Below are 22,989 nucleotides of genomic sequence, written 5' to 3'. Positions count from 1 at the left end.
GCGCCACAGGTGCATCAGAATTTCTGACGCATCTGTGAAAACGTGTGCCATCCAGAGCTGTATCATAAATACAACAACATGGCATTATTAGGGGTCCAGGGCTGGTGCAAGAAAAGCAATTTCGATGCACCAGTTTCTTGTAAATGTGGCCCATAGTCCTTTAACATGGCTCAGACCTACCAGTGGACTGCCTGTCTGTGCACTCTCATTTGCAGCTTCACTTTGCTTATAAAAGTTGTTTGTAAAGTCATAAACCCACGTTTTGCGATACCCATCTGAGATAAGGTGTACGAATGTCAGAAAGGAAGGTGTTTTGTACTTAAATGAGTGAGAGATGCCTTCTTGAGTTTTAGTAACTTACCTATGTACTTGCGGGTGCCTACACAAAGCAATACATAGCGTATACCACCCATAAAGGAACTGACATACATATCCAAAGCACTGAGCCTCTCTCTCACCTACTCGCAGAATGAAAGAGCCACTTACACATTTACTTATGTATGCATCAGTATCAAAAGCAGTTGCAAACACATTTTACCTACCCCTCTATGTCCTAACTCAGGAACTAAGATATTACTTCAGTCACTTACATAGACATTTAGGGGCATATTTATACTCTGTATGCACCGAAAATGTTGACGCACATTCGGCGCAAACCGTGCACCATATTTCAACTTTGACGCCCGAGCCCGCGGACTTTAAAATTCCTCCGTGTGCGTAATTTTTTGGATGCTGGAAACTGCCTTGCGTCAATGACATGCAAGGTAGGCGTTCCCGCCCAAAAAATTTACTTTAAGGCCTGTGCGCCTTTTTTATACTCCAGAGTCATTTTGACGCACACGAGGGGGCGGGCCTTAAAAAATGGCACACAGCCTGATGTGCGTTGTTTTTTAAAGCCTGGGTCAGGGCAGGCTTTAAAGGACCTGTGGGCTCATGTCCATGGTCTCTGACCATGGATGGAGTCCAGAGGTGCCCTTCCCTGCCCACAGGGATACCTCCTGCCACCCTCGCCCACCCCTGGAGGACACCCATGGATGGGGTGACCCATCCCAGGTAAGCACAGGTAAGTTGAGGTAAGTATTTATTTTTATTTTTTTAAAGTGGCATAGGGGGGCCTAATTTGCCCCCCCTACATACCACTGTGCCCAATGGCCATGCCCAGGGGACAGAAGTCCCCTGGGCATGGCCATTGGGCAAGGGGGCATGACTCCTGTCTTTGCTAAGACAGGAGTCATTTCAATGGGGGTTGTGCGTCATAAAATGGCGCAAGTCCGGTTTGAGGCATGATTTTTGCCTCAAACCTGACTTGCACCAATTTTTGACGCACAACGCCCATTTTCCCCTATGACGGCGCTGCCTGGTTTGAGTCTTTTTTTTTTACTCAGACCAGTCCGCAGCGCCGGCTAATGTCATTCCTTAAATAAGGTGCCCGCATGGTGCGTAGGAATGGCTTTAGCCGGCGTGTAACATTTTTGGCGCAAACCAGCGCCGGCGCTGGTTTGCGCCAAAAAGTATAAATATGGGCCTTAGAGAGTCATAGAGTTAGTACAATAGAGAGTCACATACAGCCAGACTCACTTAAAAAGCTGGACTCATTGACTCATTCTAATAGGTAGCCAAATTTTGACACAACCTATTCACACATGCAGACCAGTAGTCCTTTAGACATTGGCATATACATAGAAACACAGTGATAAATATGGTACTATACCCAGTGATAGACTCATGCATTCAGTGACACGGAGAAAGACAGAAATATAAACTTGAAAAATAATAGAATAATGGTCACAATATTATAATAAGACAACTGTTTACATTGGTAGTTAACTTATTAAAATATGTAATGTCATGAATCATAACAATGCCATCAAAAAGTCAGAGAAGAAAGAAGTAGACCCAAGAATACTATCTCCTCACAACTAAGAAACAAAAGAGCCGAAATGCAGATAAAGTAGTGAAAGAGAAAAGGGCTGTTGTAAAGAGAATAAATACATTTCATAAAGTAGTATGTGGTCAACTAGAAAACATAAAAGTACATAAAAATACAAAGTTTGAACTCAAGTAAGAAAGGAGTCAAAGTAAATGATATGACGGTTAAAAAATCCTACAAAGAAGCAAAGAGTTTAACCATAAGGCAGAGCCATTTTAATGAAATCAGAGTTCAAATGTTCTGTAGCAGAGTAATTCGGAATCTAAATAGAACTATGAAGAAGTATGAAAGAAGGAGAGAAGCTGCCAGACAGAAAGAAGGTGTTTAGGGTATAGCCGATAAGGTCTTTGCTCTCAAAAGGAAGCTATTTAATTTGATTCTAAACAGAATGACAACACTGGTTAACATAGTATTGAGTATGAGAAGAAGAAGCCAAAAGAAAAGACTTGTCAGTAGAACTGACTTCTGCATATTTTTCAATGGTGAATAGAGACTTACTTCTAGTACTGAGCCTTTCTTCAATGAAGAAAGCTATTTCCAAGAAAACACATTAGTCCACGCAGTTGTTAAAAAATCTGGACAATCTTACAAGATGAAAGAGGGTTCTCTTATTTCAAAAGAGGTAATGGTACCTAGAAATGTAGAGGAAGTCAAGGCTGAAGAGGTGCAGGGATGGTGCAGACAGGCTACTGTATTTAAGTGAAAATGTAGCAGTATTTGTAGTGTTCGGCAGCAATCTATTGATATATTGAGAAATTTCCTATGTATCTTTCCATGCAGTAGTGTCTTAAACAGAAAATTGTCATTTTGCAAGAATTAGATCCATGACAAGTATAGAAATATACCTATTTACAGGAAAATGTGCTATCATGTTTATCAAAGAATGTGTACCAAAGCACCGTTAATAATTTTAGATTGTTAGCTGTACACCACTCGGGAATGCAAACATTAGTTAGGAGGCATTACTATGTCAGAACTCCTGCACTGTTTTTAGGAGAACTAAATGGAACTCTTTTGTATGGTACAGTTGCAGAAGTAGAAAAGGTTTGTGATGATGTCCAGATTTATTTATTTGTTCCTGAAGATGGATGTATGGAAAATGAAGTCTTGGTATCTGCAGGTGCTTTGGAACAGGACACAGATATTACTGTTGATAAATTTCAACAAAATATTAGAAAGTTTAATACAGTCTCTTCAGAGAAACCAGGCTGTGCTTGTATATGTCATTGTCACACATTTTGCAGATATTATAACCACAGGTTTCGAGCATTGATGGCTTTCATCTGCAACAAAACTAATCCTCATCTTTGAGAAGTGACTGATTTCTTTTAGCGCAAAGAGTACCAAGCTAGAGGTGCTCCACATATTCACTTGCTGTTATGGGTAAAAGATGCCCCGAAGTTTGGAACCGACACGGATGGTTCTGTCTTGTCTTTCATAGAACAGTATGTGACCTGCACATCCCAAAAGATACGGTTGACAAGGGCTGGAGACAAGTTCTACAATTTCAACATTATAGGTGTGGGAAATACAGTAGTCAAAAATACATATTCAAAGGAAACTTTTACACAAGGTATTGTTTTGTATTCCCACAACCTGTGATCTCAGAAGGAAGAGTGAACAGTTTTTTATCTGCAGTCAGACACAGCCTGACATGAAAATCACCAACAGATACATACAACCTCAGAAGAACAGAGGCTTAAAAATTCATGAATGACTATAACTCTCTCATTTTAAAGAGGCTGAATGCAAAAATTGATCTACATTTAGTTGTAGACAACTTCATGAAAATTGTTGCTCACTACATCACTTCTTATATAACAAATTCAGAGAAGATGGAAATGAAAGAAATGTGGAAGGAGATGACTGCAGAAAAGAGCCTCCCCAAAACATTGAACAGTTTCAGTTTGAAAATTCTTGCCCACAAGGAAATTGGACCTTATGAATATGCACATACGTTGAACTCAGCCACTTTGTTCTTTAAGTCCAGAGGAATAGTGTGGATAAGCATAGGCCTTGCAAAGAGTCCTAATAGAGAATTAAAGTCTCTCCCAGAAATCCATCACCTTCCAGAATTTGATCCAGAGATTACAGAAATTCTAAAGACTAACATGCTGGATAAATACCACCCAAGAAGGAGTACCAATCTTCAAAACATGTATCTCTATGAAGTACTTAAGCATTATACATATAGAACTAGTGTAACTGAAAATAACAAAGGAAATCTAATTAAACACAGAAAGCTTAGTTGCCAAACTCCATAGAGAAGGGAGTGTTTGTACTTGGCACTTTTTCAGCTGTTCAAGCAATGGTGTGCTGAATTAGAATTTATGCGGAGACTTTGGGCCAGATCTACAAGAAAGAGGAACATCAGTCCTGACTTGCTACCCTTATTGTGCCACCCTTATTCATCCTAACATCACCATGGTAGTGCTGTAATTACAATACAGTGCACAATGGGGCATGTTAGCACAATGGCATCAGAATGTATGATGCTATTGTGGTCCTTTGCTGGATTAGCACCATTAATGATGGTGCTAGTCCATCAAAGCACTAGGGAGGCACATAGGTTATTATGAGCTCATCATTGTGCAGGCATTAAAAAGAATGACAAAAATGGAACAGTTACATTTTGTAGATTTCACTAGGCCATTTTTTGTGGCCTCCCTGCGAGAGAGCAGCCCCCAATGCATACATTATGCCTTGTGCATGCATAATGTGGTGCAAGGGGGTACAAAGTGGTGCAATGCTGTCATTGTGCCACTTTGTAAATATGGCACATTAGAAATGCCTACCTAATGCCACATTGACATAAAAAATTAGCTAATGTGGCACAAGGAGGAGCAAGGGTATTGTAAATCTGGCCCTGTGTCTCCGATGAATGCTTATTCAGGCCTGTGAAACACAGTTTCAGTGTTCTGTCTTTCCAACGTACTTGCAATGTTGAAAGATGAGATTGAACAGGAAGAAACTATCACTGCTGAGATAGCCAGGGAGAGTTCACAAAACAACCAAAGTTCTGCACCAGGAAGTCAAGATCCTCTTCAAAATCAAGTTGCTACTGCTATGAATGAGGTGGAGAATGCAATGCAGAAAAGCAAGACAGGAAATTATGGATTTTGAACAGTTAGTGGATCAACTGAACAATGAACGTAGAGAAATTACAGCATGGAGCTTTCTATGAGACGAAGCAATGTGAATGCTCTTCATATAAACCAATATTACCACACATCAGTGGGCAAGTTGGCACTGATGAAAAGTTTTCTAATTTAAATTTTCACCAGTTATCTACAGAAGACGACAGATTAAATTGTGTCATGTGTAGTAACAGCACCAACAGGGTTAGCTGCACATAACAACTACTAATGTTGCCTATTTATAATGTAGTAAACTTGAATATTATAAATTATCTGGTGACGCATTCCATGAGGTATCAAGAGTGTCGAAAAAATGGAAGCTTTCAATCCTTGAAGAAGTGAGAAAGGTATCAAACATAATCCTTGCCTTCATGCACTTAAGAATGCAGCAGATTTTAAGTGGAAACTATGATGTGCTCTTTGAAGGAAACTTTTAATTGTGTTTGGTGACCTACTGCAACTTCCCCCTTTAAAAGGACAACTAGTTTTCAAAACACCTCTGCATAATGAAACAAGACATTCTCTGGGAGGTAGTGGCAAAATGAATATTTGGTTAAACTTTAAATGGAAAGAACTAGTGAAAAATGTGTGGCAAACAGCAGAACTTATTTAAAATGTCATTAAATAACAGAAATATATAGTTTATTTAATGCTAACACTTAAAGAGTGCTCTAACTTTAATGGAGAATTACTGCAACTACAGAAAGAAGATATTTTGAAAATGACAGCTATTGATAAAATGGAATATCAGGGAGTCACAATACTACTGACAGATAAACTACAAGGAAATTTGGACTCTTTAGAGAAGTCTGTATCCAAACCTGCAGGATTAGAGAAGCATTACGCGTAAGCAAAAACTTTCAGATAATTTTACATTGTAATCTAAATGTTGAGGAAGGGTTAGTAAATGGTGCAACAAGTAAAATTACTAATTTCATTATTACCCAAATAGAGATAAGGGTGAATACTTGACCATAAACATTTATCAGATTGATGGTGTCAAGCAGACCGGAAGATGCATTGTATGTTTTTTGCTAGTTAAAGACTAATATGTGCCGTACCAGTAGTTCCCCTCTCTCTACCATATGCTCTAACCATCCATAAATCACAAAGTTTAAGTGTAGATGCAGCTTTTGTTAATGTTGGAAGTTCTGTATTCAAAGAAGGAATGTCATATGTAGCATTGTTGTGACTTAGAGCATTGTCTGGTCTGTTTTGGTTTGACTTTGATGACAAGAAAGTTAATGCTAAAGAAAACTGGACAATTATGTAGATATTGTAGGTTACCAGTTGCAAAACAGTTTAGGTGTCAACTGCTATGCAATTGTTGTTCTCTATCCACTGTTCCATTTACCCCATTTAGTAAACCAAATTGAACAAAAGTCATTTAGTGACTGACAGAAGTGTAATACAATCTGCTTCAGGGATCTAAGATCTTTCAGATGGAGTGAATCACTGATGTTTTCTCTCAACACTCAACAAGACGCACAAGAATGGTCATCCTTGGAGTCTTAAAACAAGAAGAAGTGAATATTGCTAATTTATTTGGACTCAGTTACAAATGGAAACATGACTGTGAAAATTTCTCTTTCACATATAGCACTGAAAGAAATTCTGAATGAATTCTGTACTTAAGTGTGAGAAAACAGGACTGATAGCAGAGGCCCCCTAACTTTTTGCCCCACTTTTCACTTTTTGCTGATGCTTTCCTGAGTCAGATGGTGCCCTTGGTACTGCTAATCAGTCCCAGAGCCTGTGCTCTGTGTAAAATTAGTATGCAAATTAGGCTAATTATAATTGATTATGTCCATATAAGTCCCTAGAATATGGTAGGGAATGTAGGTTTAGGGACTCCAGCATGGGTGGAGCACCTATAGGTACACTGCTGAGGTGCCCAGGTCTTTTTAAAGGTGGGTCTGCCTTGCCGGCTGCTTTAAAAAAAAAGTTATATGCAAATTCATCTTTGTAATTAAACGTACTTCCAAAGTCTTAAACTCCCTTATATTTACATATAGGCCACCCCTAAGGTATGTCCTTAGTGCCCCGAGGGTTGGGTGCCATGTAACTATATGCAGGGACCTTAAAAAGTTGCCCTGGTGAGGTAAAATAGCCAAATTAGTTTTCCCTCAGTGAAGTGGCTGGCCTCCATAGGCTAAAATGGGGAGACTTTATTTAATTAACAAATTCCCCATAAGAGGCAAATACCTTGAGTTTGGTATCAAATTAATTGTAATAATAAATCACACAACTTGTCATTGTTGGATTCAATATAACTAGTTCAGGTAAAGAGTTTTAGAACTCTACCTGAACGTTGCCAACTTCAGCTCTGTAGTGCCCTTCTTTAATTGGCCTGCCTCTGGCAGCCTGGCCATGCTGCCTGGATGAGGTGTGAAGTGGCCTGGGTTGAACAGAAAGCATGTGCCTGGGGGAGGAGATTTTCATCAGCAGATGGTGAAACAGCATAGAGAGAGCAGCCAAACTGGTCTTTAAATGCAGGGAAGAACATTTGGAGCAGCTCAGGACCTCCCCATTTCCTATAACCCCAGACAATTAGGTGTCCTTTTGATTAGATTAGAAGAAGGGAGGAGAGGGTTGTTTTTAGGATTTTAGCCACACCAGTGGGTGGGCTCCGACAGATTTAACCTCCAAAAAACAGTTTCAGCCATATTGGATTTTTGAAGAATGTTGCTCCCTGGGATCAATTTTTGCCACACTTCCCAGGAAGTGGTCATCCAACAGGGAAGTGGCTTGCCTGTGATTTGGCAGCTGGGCCCCCATGATTTTCACGTCAGGAGCAGAGCTGCACCCAAACCTCAGATCCCTACAAGGAACAAGACAAAGAAGAGGAAGGACTGCCCTGTTGGACCCCTGACCTACACATTGACACTGCACTCTGAATGACTGCTCCAGCTGCATACTTGGGCTTCACCACTAAAATGACTTTGCCTGTCTTCTCCTGGTTCAGGAATTGGCTCCCTGTTGCTACAGGTGTGAAGGAGCAGCCCAGAGTCCCCTGCATAAAGTCTTACAAGAAGCCCAACTGACCAACGTCCAGTTTCCTATTTGAAGATTCTGACCAGGTATATTCTGGGAGTTGTAGTCCCAACTCCCAAGGAGCAACTCAGAGCTTCTGGAAACTTGGAAAATGTTGTGGGCACTTAAAGGAATCAAAAAGGACCCCTGGAAGAAGATATGGAAGTATGGAGATGTTTGGAGCAACTGTTGTAAAAGGCTCCATAAGTTGAAAAGGTGCATTGTGAGAGTTGTAGTTCCGGTGTATCAAGAAACACTTCTGAAAGTAATTGTAACAGTGTTACCTTCTGGGTGGCATGAACTCTGGACTTTGCTCCTGTCCAGTGGGACCTTTGTTCAACCCTTTGAGCACTAGTTGCTTCTAAATGATAGAAAACATTAATTCTCTAAAAAATGTAAATCTCTGGTTCCCCTTATCCAATTGTAATAGTTTTGGTGTCATTTTAAAGATAGACATATAATCTATTTTTATGAATTGGTATTGGACTTTTATTGTGTTTTACTTATTCACTGGTTTGTGATTTTAGATGCCTTACACACTTGTCTCCTAGGTTAAGTCTTGTCGCTTGCTGCCAAGCTACCAAGGGATGATCTGGGTTTAATTTATTGAGACCTAACTAGACCTAAGTGGGGGTTAGTGGCCTACTGCTAAGTGTGGGTACTTACCTGCCCTTACCAGTAATCCATTTTCCAACATTACCATTACCAGATTCTAAAAGTCTGCCTTTTGAGAAATTGTATAGAAACACTAACCAAAATATGACCTGACCAAATTGCAGATCAGATGTTATGTCTGCATTGTTTCTACAAAGAACTGGAAAATAATATATACTAATTGTATAATGATGCAAGGCAGCTGGTTTCAAATGGAAAACTCAAATTACAAACTTAAATAAATATCACTTTCAGGAAGAATTGTTACTACTTTGGCTATCAAAGAATTAATACAACATCAGGCCACTACACAATCTAGTTAAAGAGCAAAGTTGTATAGATGGAATGCAATGACAACAACCTAAAATACAAACCAAAACTTCTATTTAAACTAGTGCTCTCACATGTTTTCTTTCTTCAACCTAAGTACTCTGATTTAAAAAGTGCTGAACTGTGTTTCTTTTATGTGGTCTATCTCTTTTTTAGACATTATTTGGCCTATTGTGGAAAATGTTTCTAAAAACAATTCTCAAAAATCAAGAGTCCTTTTATGTCAGAGAGCACTCTCTAATTAAAGTCTGAAACTGGATGGACATACTCCGATTGCAGCAGCCTTAAGTTGAAACCATCACTGCTCCTTTTGTTTCTCCAGCCACACGTCTATGTCTTAATTGTGGAAAAAAGTACTGTGTGGAAATGTGTGGAAATGGACCATCAGCAGTTTAGACATCATTTGACCTACCAGGGGTGATGTTTTCAAAATTATCTCTAAAATTGAGGAGTGCTTCAAATTTATTTGTGATATTGTTCCAGATATAATACGATAAGACATATTTTTAACATATGGTTGTTAATATTACTGTAATAAGTCTAGAAAGAGAAACTAATTGATGAATTATTGACAATGAAATGCTTAGTATCTCTTATTTGTAGTGATCTACTGTGCAGGTTTGGTTCTTTTTTTTTTACAATCCATTGATTGTTTTTTCTCCGCTGTTCAAAGATGAGGCTTCATACAAACACATGTTTACAGTGAAGACATATGAGAGCTGAGAACAGTAAAAAAGGGAGAAATGTTTTTACTACATTGTAATATAGTCTTACAATATAAGCAATGTGCATTGTTACATTTGCATAACTTTGACAATTAAATACTAACATATATTTATCTTCTTTTTCCTTTTCAATAGAGGCTGCAGTTAAACGTTGTTAGATGTCTGTAAACACTTTTTGTACCACAGACATATTGCTTAGAGATATCCATGGAGTGTGTTTTTAAACATGAAGTATTCTTGCCATACCTTCCCATTAGTTTCTATTGCCTATTTTCTACTTACACATTCAGTATAATGAAACAGATTATCATGTAGTCATAAAACAACTTAATCATTCAGGCACTTATTTATGCAGGCACTCACTCAATCATTCACTTACCCATGTCACCTCTCACACAAGCAGTCACTAACTGATAGAGACAGTTGTATACTGACTATTTCACTCAAACAGCAAATCACTGTAGGAGGCTGGCCTGACTTATAGTGGGTACCTTGTGGTACTTACACCTTGTGCCAGGTCCAGTTATCCCTTATGAGTGGATTAGTAGTGGTCTAGCAGCTGAGGCTGATAGAGGTAACTATAGCAGAGCAGCTTAGGCTGAACTAGGAGACAAGCAATGCTCCTACTATACCACTTATATCATGTAGCACTATATTATAAGAAACACAATACTCAGAGTTACTAAAAATAAAGGTACTTTATTTTAGTGACAATATGCCAAAAGTATCTCAGAGGATATACTCCCTTAGGAGGTAAGTAATATACACAATACACACAAACCAAAATCAGGTAAGTAGACAGTTAGAAAAGTAGTGGAAACACTGTAGAACACAATAGAATGCAATAGGAGACAATAGGCCGAGGGGCAACACAAACCATATACTCCAAAAGTGGAATGCGAACCACAAATGGACCCCGGGCCTAGTGTATTGTGTGGAGGGTCGCTGGGAGTGTAAGAAAACAGTAAGGGTGTCCAAGATACCCCACCCCAAGACCCTGAAAAGTAGGAGTAAAGTTACCCTATTACCCCAGAAAGACAGTAAAGTCGTGATAGGGGATTCTGCAATGACAACAACTGATTGCAAAGCACTGAAGACAGATTCCTGGACCTGAGGACCTGCAAAGGAAGGGGACCAAGTCCAAAAGTCACGCAAGTGTCCAGGGGCAGGAGCCCACTAAACCCCGGATGAAGGTGCAAACGGGCTGCCTCCGGGTGGAAGAAGCTGAAGATTCTGCAACAACGGAACGTGCCAGGAAACTTCTCCTTTGGTCAGAAGATGTCCCACAGCGTGCTGAAGGAAGCAGAGTTGTTTCCACGCAGGAAGACCACAAACAGGCCTTGCTAGCTGCAAGAGTCACGGTTGAGGATTTTGGGTGCTGCCAGGGTCCAGGAAGGACCAGGAGGTCACCCCTTGGAGAAGGAGACAGAGGGGCACTCAGCAACACAGAGAGCCCACACAGAAGCAGGCAGCATCCACAGAAGCACCTGAACTGGCGTTTAGAAGATCTGTGCATGGCAGTCATCTCAGCACATCAAAAGAGGGTCCCACGAAGTCAAAGTCCAACTCAGCAAGTTGTGCAATGCAGAACAGAGTGCTGGGGACCTGGGCTGTGCTGTGCACAAAAGATGTCTTGCATAAGTGCACAGAAGCCCTAGCAGCTGCAGTTCACAGAGTACACACGATTACTGTCTGGCGTGGGGAGGCAAGGACTTACCTTCACCAAATGTGGGCAGAAGGGCCACTGGATTGTCGGGGACACTTGAATCCAGCTCCTGTGTTCCAGGGACCACACACGTCAAGATGAGAGGGGACCCAGAGGACCGTTGATGCAGAAGTTTGGTGCCTGCGGTATCTGGAGGAAGATTACGTCGACCCACAGGAGATTTCTTTTTGGCTTCCAGTGCAGGGTGAAGGCAGACAGCCCTCAGAGCATACAACACCAGGAAACAGTAGAGAAAGCCAGCAGGATGAGGCGCTACAATGTTGCTGGTAGTCTTCTTGCTACTTTGTTGTGGTTTTGCAGAAGTCGTGGAGCAGTCAGCAGTCAATCCTTGGCAGCAGCCGAAGAGAGAAGTGCAGAGGAACTCTGGTCAGCTCTTGCATTCATTTTCTGGTGGGAAGCCCACAGGAGAGACCCTAAATAGCCCTCAGAAGAGGATTGGCTACCTAATCAGGTAAGAGCCTATCAGGAGGGGTCTCTGACGTCACCTGCTGGCACTGGCCACTTAGAGGTCTCCATTGTGTCCTCACACCTCTACATTCAAGATGGCAGAGGTCTGGAACACACTGGAGGAGCTCTGGGAACCACCCCTGGGGTGGTGATGGACAGGGGAGTGGTCATTCCCCTTTTCTTTGTCCAGGTTCACGCCAGAGCAGGGGCTGGGGGCTCCCTGATTCGGTGTAGAATGGCTTATGCAAGGAGGGCACCATTTGTGCCCTTCAAAGCATTTCCAGAGGCTGGGGGAGGCTACTCCTCCCCAGACCTTAACACCTATTTCCAAAGGGAGAGGGTGTAACAACCTCTCTCAGAGGGAATCCTTTGTTCTGCCTTCCTGGGACTGGGCTGCCTAGACCCCAGGAGGGCAGAAACCCATCTGAGGGTTGGCAGCAGTGGTAGCTGCAGAGAAAACCCCAAGAGCTAGTTTGACAGTACCCGGGGTTCATGTTAGAGCCCCGGGGATGCATGGAATTGTCCCCGTGACAATTACATGATCCTAGACATGTTGCATGGCCATGTTCAGAGTTACCATTGTGAAACTACACATGGGTATTGACATATATGTAGTTCACGCGTGTAATGGTGTCCCCACACTCATAAAGTCCGGGAAAATTGCCCTGAACAATGTGGGGGCACCTTGGCTAGTGCCAGGGTGCCCTCACACTTAGTAACTTTGCACCTAACCTGTACTAAGTGAGGGTTAGACATATAGGTGACTTATAAGTTACTTAAGTGCAGTGTAAAATGGCTGTGAAATAATGTGGACGTTATTTCACTCAGGCTGCAGTGGCAGTCCTGTGTAAGAATTTTTGCTGAGCTCCCTATGGGTGGCAAAAGAAATGCTGCAGCCCATAGGGATCTCCTGCAACCCCAATACCCTGGGTACCTAGGTACCATATACTAGGGAATTATAAGGGTGTTCCAGTGTGCCAATCAGAATTGGTAAAATTAGTCACTAGCCTGCAGTGACAATTTTGAAAGCAGAGAGAGCACTGAGGTTCTGGTTAGCAGAGCCTCAGTGATACAGTTAGGCACCACACAGGGAACACATACAGGGTATACTTTATGAGCACTGGGGTCCTGGCAAGCAAGAACCCAGTGACACAGGTAAAAACAAACATACATACAAGTAAAACATGGGGTAACATGCCAGGCAAGACGGTACTTTCCTACAATCACACCCCCACACATTCACTGAAACAGCCACTCACACACCCATTCACTCTCTCATGATCCAATCACACACCATCTCTGTCACTGATACAGCTCCTCGCATACCTACTCATTCACATATATAGTCACTCTCACACCCACTCACTTACTCATACAGCCAATGACACACCCACTTACTCACCAATGCAGCCAGTAACACATCCATTTACAGGCCAATTCAGCTACTCATATTAACACTCAGTCACTCATACAGGTACATACACTAGCATTAACTCACCCATACAACCAGTCACAGTGGAACTCACTCTTCCATTCAGGCACTCAACCATACAGCCATTCATGCACCCTGTAACTCACTCAATGAAGCTCTCAGACAGTCACTCACTCACTCATACAGCCATTTTAACACCCACTCACTAATCCATGCAGTTACTCACACCATCTAACTCACTGACAACTCACTCACAACTACTTACACAGCCACTCACTCACCCATGCAGCCACACTCACAGGTGCTCACTCCGCATACAGCCACTCACACATGCAGTCACTTTCCCATTCTGGAACTAACATGCACACTCACTCACCCATACAGCCACTCCCGTATCCTCTCAGACATTCACACAACAACTTATACACCCACCATCTCACCCATACAGACACTGATACACCTACTCACTCACCTCCAAAGTTACTCACGCAGCCACTCACCCATACAATCAGTAAGACATGCACTCATTCACCCATACACTACTGATAAACTTACTCACTCACCCACATAGCCACTGACACATCTATTCACTCACCCACAATCCACTTGTACACTCTGTCACTCAGTGATTCAGCCACTCACACATCCACCTACTCCTATGCAGCTCCTAACACACACTCTCACCCACACAGCCATAGTTTATCTTTTCTTTTAACCATAGAAGGTAGTTCAAACGAGAACTTTTGTTTCTCTTCTTTTTTGTCAAACTGGGCATGGTTGGCTCCTTTCATCATACTACATATGCAAATCCTGAAAAACCAAACCACCACTCAAACACCCACTCACAGACGCATAAATCCACTAACACACCCACCCACAGACCCATAGCAGCACTCACAGTGCCTCTCTCGGACACACAGCGTCTGACAGAACTAGTCACAGACCCACAAAGGCACTCACACAGCCACTCCCAGACCCACTCACACACTCATAGACCACTTAACATAGCCACTTAGACACTCAAACTGCCACTCACAGACTCACACATACACATTTAAAAACCAGCTAAAAGACACACACAGAGGCTCACATATCCACTGTGAAATGTTACAACTTACTGTCATAAAAATATTTTTATAAAAACCTTAAAATTCACTGAAAAAGCAAAGATTACATGGACATTATCATTAGGAAATAGAATTAATTAACACTAGAAATTCACTGAAAAAAAACAAAGGTTACAGGGACATCATAGTTAGGCTCACATTTCACTCATACAAAACCTGAGAAATTCAGATATTATATTTACCCGAGCTAACTATAACTTAATCCCCCACAATGTACTGCTTATGACCTCAAACATGACCTCACTCTTGACATGTTCAGTGACATCACAGATGACATCACTGATGATATCCCAAATGACATCAATGATGACATCATTGATTATATCATCCACAAAACCATTCACACCCCACAGAGACTCCCATACATCCTCTCATATACCAACTCTCACACAACCACTCACATACTCATCCACAGATCCATAAAAATACTCATTCACCCACTCCCTGATATAAAGAGCCACTCACACATCCATTCGCTCATACAGCCACTCACACTACCACCAACTCACACATCCAGTCAAAGATACATATAGACACTTACACTGCCACTCTTACACCCATGCAACCATACAGCCACTCACACATTGATTCATTCAACCATACAGCTACTCACACACTTACTCACTCGCCCATACAGTCACTCACACAACCACTCACTCACCCATACAGTTCTTCATATACCCACTCACTTACTCATACAGATACAATCATATGCAGTCACTCAACTATAAAGTCACTGACCCATACAGCCACTCATACAAAAATATCTCATCCATAGAGCAACTCACACACCCACTCACTCACTCACTCACTCTTACAGCCACTCACACAACCATTCACTCACCCATACAGTTACTCATACTACCAGTCACTCACTCATGCAGCCACTCACTCAACCACACACTTACCGACACAGCTACTCATATACCCACTTATTCACCTATACAACCACTCACACACACCCTCACTCACCCATATAGCCTCTCAACACAGCCACTCACTCAATCATACAAGCACAAACACACTCACTCACACACACACACACAACCACTTAGATACCCATTTAAACATCCATATATGCAAGCCCTTATCCACTCACTCACCCATACAGTGATTCACTCAGACACTCACTCTCCACGACACCTACTCACACACCATCTCAATTAACCCAACACCCACTCACACAATAAGTCACTCACCCATACAGACAAACACCCAGTCATAAAGAAATTTAGACACCTACTCACTCACCCGTACAGTCACTCTCATACCCACTCACTGACCCATTCAAGCACTCACAGAGGCACTCACTCACCCATACAACCACTGACACACCCATTCACTCATATAGCCACTCAGTCACACTTGCATATACACAGTCACACATCCACTCAATAATACGTTAGAAGTGCAATCACACATTGGTAGTACACCTATAATACTAGGTTTAACACTCAGAGACCTTTAGAAAACATGCACAATCAATGGATGATGTCACTGACCATGTCATGAGTGATGTAATATGTAAGGTCATAATCAGTGCATTTGGGGGTGTCAGTTATCTTTAGCTCTGGTAACTGTAACTGCTGAATTTCTCAGGTTTTGTATGAGTGGAATGTGAGCCCAACTCTATTATCCCTGTAGCTTGTTTTTTCAGTGAATTTCTGAGTTTTTGTTTTATTCTATTTCCTAACTATAACATCCATGTAACCTTTGTGAAGTAATCCTCTTTCAGACAAAGAAACATAAGCATGAACTCCACCATCCAGGAGACATATCAGGTTATCATACTGGCTTCACCAATGAGTTTCAGCCAGAGCCTTGATCACGGTTAGTACAGGGTTTTTCAAACTTTTAAGTGCTTCAATAATGAAATCAAAACAGGACTAATTCACAACATACAACAATAGGAGCCATCTTGAAATGTGCATCAGAAACATGCCCATAAATACAATTGACACTTTATATAAATCTTATATATCATTACATCAAGTATTATAGTTAATTTTCTTTTTTTAGTGCCAATAAACAATTTTTATATTAGAATTTCCATGGAAGGATAGGTCCAAAATAAAACAGACTTCAGTACGGTACTCCACTATCTCCATGAGTTATTAATTTATTATGATTATCTGAAATAATTCTGAAGTCTATTCCTTAATCAATCATAGATTCAAAAAGTTCATAATGCTTATCAAGCAAATTTATTACAAAACTTACTTCCACTCACAATTAAAGAGATACCTACATCAAATAGACAATGAATGTCTCCAAAATCTCGAATGCATATTCAACTCAGCTATACCCTGTTTATACAGTCATTTCGTTACAGAACATACACTTTGGCAGTACAACAATTCTACTCATTTAAATTATTGGGACAACATAGTTCTCAGGTAATTTTCCCATTTAATATATACAATAAATGAATAAGTAAATACATACATTCCATCTTGCCCAAGATTCCCTTGATAGGGTGTTTGGTGATGGAACCAGACCTTTGACAGGGTTATCACCGACTTTAATTGTGAGTGAGGACAGCCTCATTTGCTTTCTGAAGTACTCCCTGACACCCATGCCTGCCATTGGTGCACCCTTTGAGAGGGTGGGCTTCAACCCTGCAGGACCCTTGGACCCCATAATTGCTTTGGTCAGCAGGATTATCCTAGTTTTGGTGAACCACACCACAGAGTACCCAGAGGCCATTTGTTTGTGGACAAAAATTACATCTGCAGTGGGTAGAGCATTGATGAGAATTTTACCCTAGTGGGTTTCCCCAAGAAGTTTGTCAGACAGGGACACCAACTTCATGTCTGCATACGTGAAGCAAATGTTGAAGGAATATGGGTAATCTACAAGTTCTCTGCACCTTCGCACTCTCAGGCTAATGGGCTTGTTGAGAGGGTCAACAAAACCCTTAAAGGCATGATTATGGGCCTACCAGAGCCCTGGAGACAGACGTGGATGTCCTCTTGCCCTGCCGACTTGTTTCATACATGGCGGTACCACAAAAAAGAGTAGGGATCAGCCCCTTTGAACTCTTCTATGGTCACCCTGTAAGAGGACCTCTCAGTTTGGTGAAGGAAGGGTGGGAGCAATCTCACAAGAAACCCTGTGGTTACCTACATACTAGACTTCCCCATTCCAAATACAGAAGTTCTGGAAGGAGGCTTCTGAGAACTTAGAAGCTAGACAGGTTGTGATGTAGCAATGGCATGATCCGAAAGCCTAATGTATGGATGATAAAGCCAGTTGAGCCCAAGGACCACCAAGATCATTGGACAGAGCCCTACAAGTGATTACAATGGGGAGGCCACCTACCTGTTGGACCTTAAGACCCCCATAAACTCCGTATGGGTCCTCCACCTTAATCACCTGAAGCCTCACTATGAGAGGTCTGAGACAACCATGTTGTCGGTGACAGATGATGAAATAGTGGAGGAAAGTGAACCTCTCCATGTTCCTTGCTATCAAGGTAGAACGATGGGTCAGTGGAGGGTGCCAACCTCTCCCCTACTCAGACCCCAGAGCTACAGAAGGACCATTGTAAGCTATTGGAAAAGTTCACATATCTGTTCTCCCTCTCCCTATGGCTTATAGACTTGTACTGCCACAATATTGCTGCTGGTGACATCCTCACGCCGAAAACAATATCTACAGACTGTCAGAAAAGGTGATGGCTGTCTTCAGGTTGGGGGTCTCCAAGATATTAGAGTTGGTACTTATTGAGCACTCCAGTAGTTCCTGGTCCAGCACAGTGATGTTGGTTCCAGATACTGCCCCACTGGGCACCACACCAGAACTCCAGTTCTGTATGGACTGTGTGGGGCTCAATTCAGTCACAAATACTGATACTCACCCTATCCCCTGAGAGGATGAACTCATTGATCGTTTGGGGACTGCCAAGTTCCTGAGTACTTTTGACTTGACTTCAGGGTACTTGCAGATTGCCCTAACTGAGGCGCTAAAGAAAAGTCAGCATTTTCTAAACCCAAGGGCCACTTCCAGTTCAAGGTAGTTCCCTTTGGCCTGAAAAATCACTGTCACTTTCTAGAGGCTGGTGAACCAGGTTTTTGGTGGAAAGGAGGCCTTCAGTGCTGCTTACCTTTATGACTCAGCTGTCTTCAGCAGCAGTTGGGGAGACCCACCTGCTTCACCTCCAGTAAGTGCCTCAGGTTCTGCATCAATTAGGCCTGACTATCAAGGCCTGCAAGTGTCAGATAGGGCAGGAGTCCATGGTGTACTTGGGAAAAATTTTGGACCGGGCTAAGGTGCAGTCCCTCAAGGCCACAATAGAAACCATCATAGCCAAGGAGTCCCCCAAAACACATACTGCAGTGAGGGCCTTCCTGGGCCTCACTAGTTATTATAGGAGGTTTGTCAAGGGGTATGGCACCATTGTTGTCCCCTTGATTCAGCTGACTTCAAAGAAGTAGTCAAGGAAGGTAATCTGGACAGTGGTCTGTCAGAAAGCTTTGAATACCTCAAACAGGCTATGTGTACAGCCCCTGTACTCAAGACTCCTGAATTTTCCAAGGACTGTATTGTGTAAAGTGATGCCTCAGACCATGGCATAGGTGCAGTATTGTCACAGTTAAATGAGGAGGTCCTAGACCAAACTATAGCCTTTCTTAATAGGATGTTACTTCTCTGGGAACAGAGGTCAAGACAGAAGCCTTTGTGGTGGTGTGGGCACTGAAGAAGCTGAGGCCATACCTATTTGGGACTCACTTACAGGTTCAGACAGACCACAGGCCCCTCAGATGATGGATGCAGATGAGGGGTGAGAAACTCAAATGGTTGAGTTGATCAGCCTCCTTACAGGGAACGGACGTTCCAATGGAACAATTTCCTTGTCAGACCACACCAATGCCGATGGCCTCGTCAGGATTTTTGGCCTAGTCATGAGAACTTACATGGGTTTTGATAGTTCTCCCTACATTCAGGTGGGAGACATGTGTTAAACCTGTCAGCCTCAGGGTGTTCTTCCCCCACACTTTTTGTCTTTACCCCTCCTATTTTTACTGATCCCATTTTTGCTGCCCTTAGGACTCCATACACTTTACCACTGCTAATCAGTGCTGAAATGCACAAATCCTATCACTCACTGAGGATACCCTCCAAAGCTAAAACCAACTTTCACGACACCATGACCAACGTAGCCAACTGGATGGGATGCAACTGCCTCAAACTCTATTCTGACAAGACAGAAGTACTGATCTTCAGGAAGAACACTTCCACTTTGGTCCTCAGCTGGCAGCTAGCAGATCTTGGATTAACACCCAAGCCGACAGACCATGCACGCCACTTACGCACCACTCTCAACAACAAACTGAACATAAAACAATAGGTCAACGCCGTAACCTCCTCCTGGCTCCCACACCCTGTGCATGTTCTGCAGAATCATCAGATGCACCCTAGTCAACACCAGAAAAACCTTCACCCAGGCCCTCGTCACAAGCTTTCTCAAGTACAGCAACACTCTCTGTGCAGGTATCTTTTTCCAGCTCCTCAAAGACTCTGAACCATACAGAATGGGGCAGCCAGGTGCATCTTAACCTCCCCAAATGGATCCACATCATTCCCTACCTCAGAAACCTCCACTCGGTCCCCATACCTAAAATATGCCAGTTCAAGAAACACAATCATGGACCATCCTACATCAACCGTTGACTGAACTTTCATCTACCCACTAGACACCTGCGTTCCTCCTCTCTTGCCTTTGTCCACACCCCCCACATTTGTTATAGCAGCAGCTGGTGCTGCTACTCCTCCTACATTGCCACCAAGTCCTGGAATGACCTGACCCCACCTCCAAACAGCACCCTCACTGGCAGACTTTAAAAACTAACTCAAGACCTGACTGTTCGATGGAGACTTGGTACCCTACGCATCCAGATACCCCTACGTGTGACAGTGCTGTACACCCACTTGGCACATATAGTTCACCTGGAAGTCCCCAGTAAAGTGGCACTACATAAACACAGACCCTGTAAATTAAACATTATTAATGGCCCTGCAGCACTTCCTCTGCCACTCACTTAAGCAACCCTTTCAACATATCTCTGGTCTGTCATTGTAGCCTGTGTGTGCAGTTCTAAACTGCTATCATGACCTGGCAAAATAAACCGTTTGCCAGGCCCATTCCTTTCTTTTTAATACATACAAGTTACCTGTAAGGTAGGCCTTGAACAACCCAGGGGGCAAGGTGCAGTGCATTTGAAAAGTAGAACATGTTCTTCTAAGTCATACATGTCCAGGTAGTAAGAAACTCTTCTAAATTTGTTTTTTACTATTGTGAGGCATGGCTCACCCATAGGATAACATTGGGATTACCTTATTACACTTAATAAGCTGCAACCTCAAAATAGGAATTAGTAAACAGTTCATGCTTGTTGTCTTTGGAATTATGATTAAAAATTGTCTCTTATGGTGGTCTGATTTTTGGTTTCAATTTTGAAAATGTCACTTTTGAAAAGTTGGGGTTTTCTTTCCTTAACCATTTAGTGCCTGTAACGTATTTCTGGGCCACAAGACTGTAGTTGACAGTTGGGGTTTCTGTATTCCTCCTAGACCACAACTCACAATATGGAACTAGAAGGGCCATCACTGACCATATGGAAGGGTGGATCTGGGCACAGCTCTACTTACACATGAATAGGCTTTGTCCTGCCCCAACACAAGGAGCTACATACCCCATGTAGTTAGTCTGGAGTCAGGGCAGGGAAGGCAGAAAGCCTGGGCACTTCAAAGGGAGATGCCTAAAAGCTTCCCCTGCTTCAAAGTAGATACCTGGTATAAATATTGGACCTCAAACACCAACTCTTCAGTATATGCCAGGATTTGCAAAGACCCTGCCAGGAAGGACTGCTATACTGCTAAAAGGACTGCCACTCTGATGGACTGCTGCTTGCTGGACTGCTAACATGCAACCCTGTTGCCCTCCTGTCTGAGTCATGGGGATTTGACCTGCTAGTCTGCTGGCCTCTTGTTCAGAGCCACAGGAATATAACATGTTCACAACCACCTGAACTAGAACCCAGATTCAGCTGTAGCAAGCTCCTGTCCCCAAGTCGTACCCATCTATTCTCCGTTCCTCGGTGTGTCCTCTTAGAGGCGGAATTGAAGGACTCACAATCATGAGCAGGCCCCTTGGTCAAAAGCTTGCATTTGTACAGCCGGCTAATGCGAAGTTCCATCATCCTGACTTTTCCCTCTACAGTATCGATCACTCACAGGGAGTGCCACTGCCAATCAATCAATCAATCAAGAAATTTGTATAGAGCGCTACTCACCCGGAGGGTCTCAAGGCGCTGGGGGAGGGGGGACCGCTACTGCTCAAACAGCCAGGTCTTGAGTTGCTTCCTGAAGGAGAGGTGGTCTTGGGTCAGACGGAGGTGGATGGGGAGGGAGTTCCAAGTCTTGGCTGCCAGGTAGGAGAAGGATCTTCCTCCCATGGTGGCTTTTCTAATGCGTGGCACGGCGGCGAGGGCGTGGCTGGTCGATCGTAGCTGGCGGGTGGGAGTGTAGAAGGTTAGGCGGTTGTTGAGGTACCTGGGGCCCAGGTCATGGAGGGCCTTGTGTGCGTGGGTGAGGAGGCGGAACGTGATTCTCTTGCTGACCGGGAGCCAGTGCAGGTCTCTCAGGTGTCCGGAGATGTGGCTGTGTCGGGGGATGTCAAGGATGAGGCATGCGGAGGCGTTCTGGATGCGTTGGAGTCTTTTCTGTAGTTTGGCCGTGGTTCCGGTGTAGAGGGTGTTACCGTAGTCCAGTCGGCTGGTGACGAGTGCCTGGGTGACCGTCTTCCTGGTTTCGGTGGGGATCCATCGGAAGATCTTTCGGAGCATGCGTAGGATGTTGAAGCATGATGATGAGACGGCGTTGACTTGTCTGGTCATCGAGAGGGAGGAGTCCAGGATGAAGCCCAGGTTGCGTGCGTGGTCCGTTGGTTTGGGTGTGCTGCCCAGGGCCGGGGGCCACCAGGAGTCGTCCCAGGCAGAGGGTGATGATCCAAGGATGAGGACTTCCGTCTTGTCTGAGTTCAGTTTCAGGCGGCTGTTCATCATCCACTCGGCTACATCTTTCATCCCTTCGTGCAGGTTGGTTCTGGCGGTGGCTGGGTCGTTGGTGAGGGAGAGGATCAGCTGGGTGTCGTCGGCGTAGGAGATGATGTTGAGGTTGTGATGGCGTGTGATGGCTGCGAGGGGGCTCATGTAGACATTGAAGAGGGTGGGGCTGAGTGATGATCCTTGTGGTACGCTGCAGATGACTTCGGTGGCCTCGGATCGGAACGGGGGGAGGCGGACTCTCTGGGTTCTTCCGGTGAGGAACGAGATGATCCACTCTAGTGCCTTCTCTTGGATTCCGATGTTGCTGAGGCGCTGCACTAGGGTGCGGTGGCAGACAGTGTCGAACGCTGGGGAGAGGTCCAGGAGGATGAGGGCCGCT

This window comes from Pleurodeles waltl, chromosome 8, assembly GCF_031143425.1.
Source record: "Pleurodeles waltl isolate 20211129_DDA chromosome 8, aPleWal1.hap1.20221129, whole genome shotgun sequence".
Lineage (NCBI taxonomy): Eukaryota > Metazoa > Chordata > Amphibia > Caudata > Salamandridae > Pleurodeles > Pleurodeles waltl.
This window is presented reverse-complemented; position numbering follows the sequence as displayed.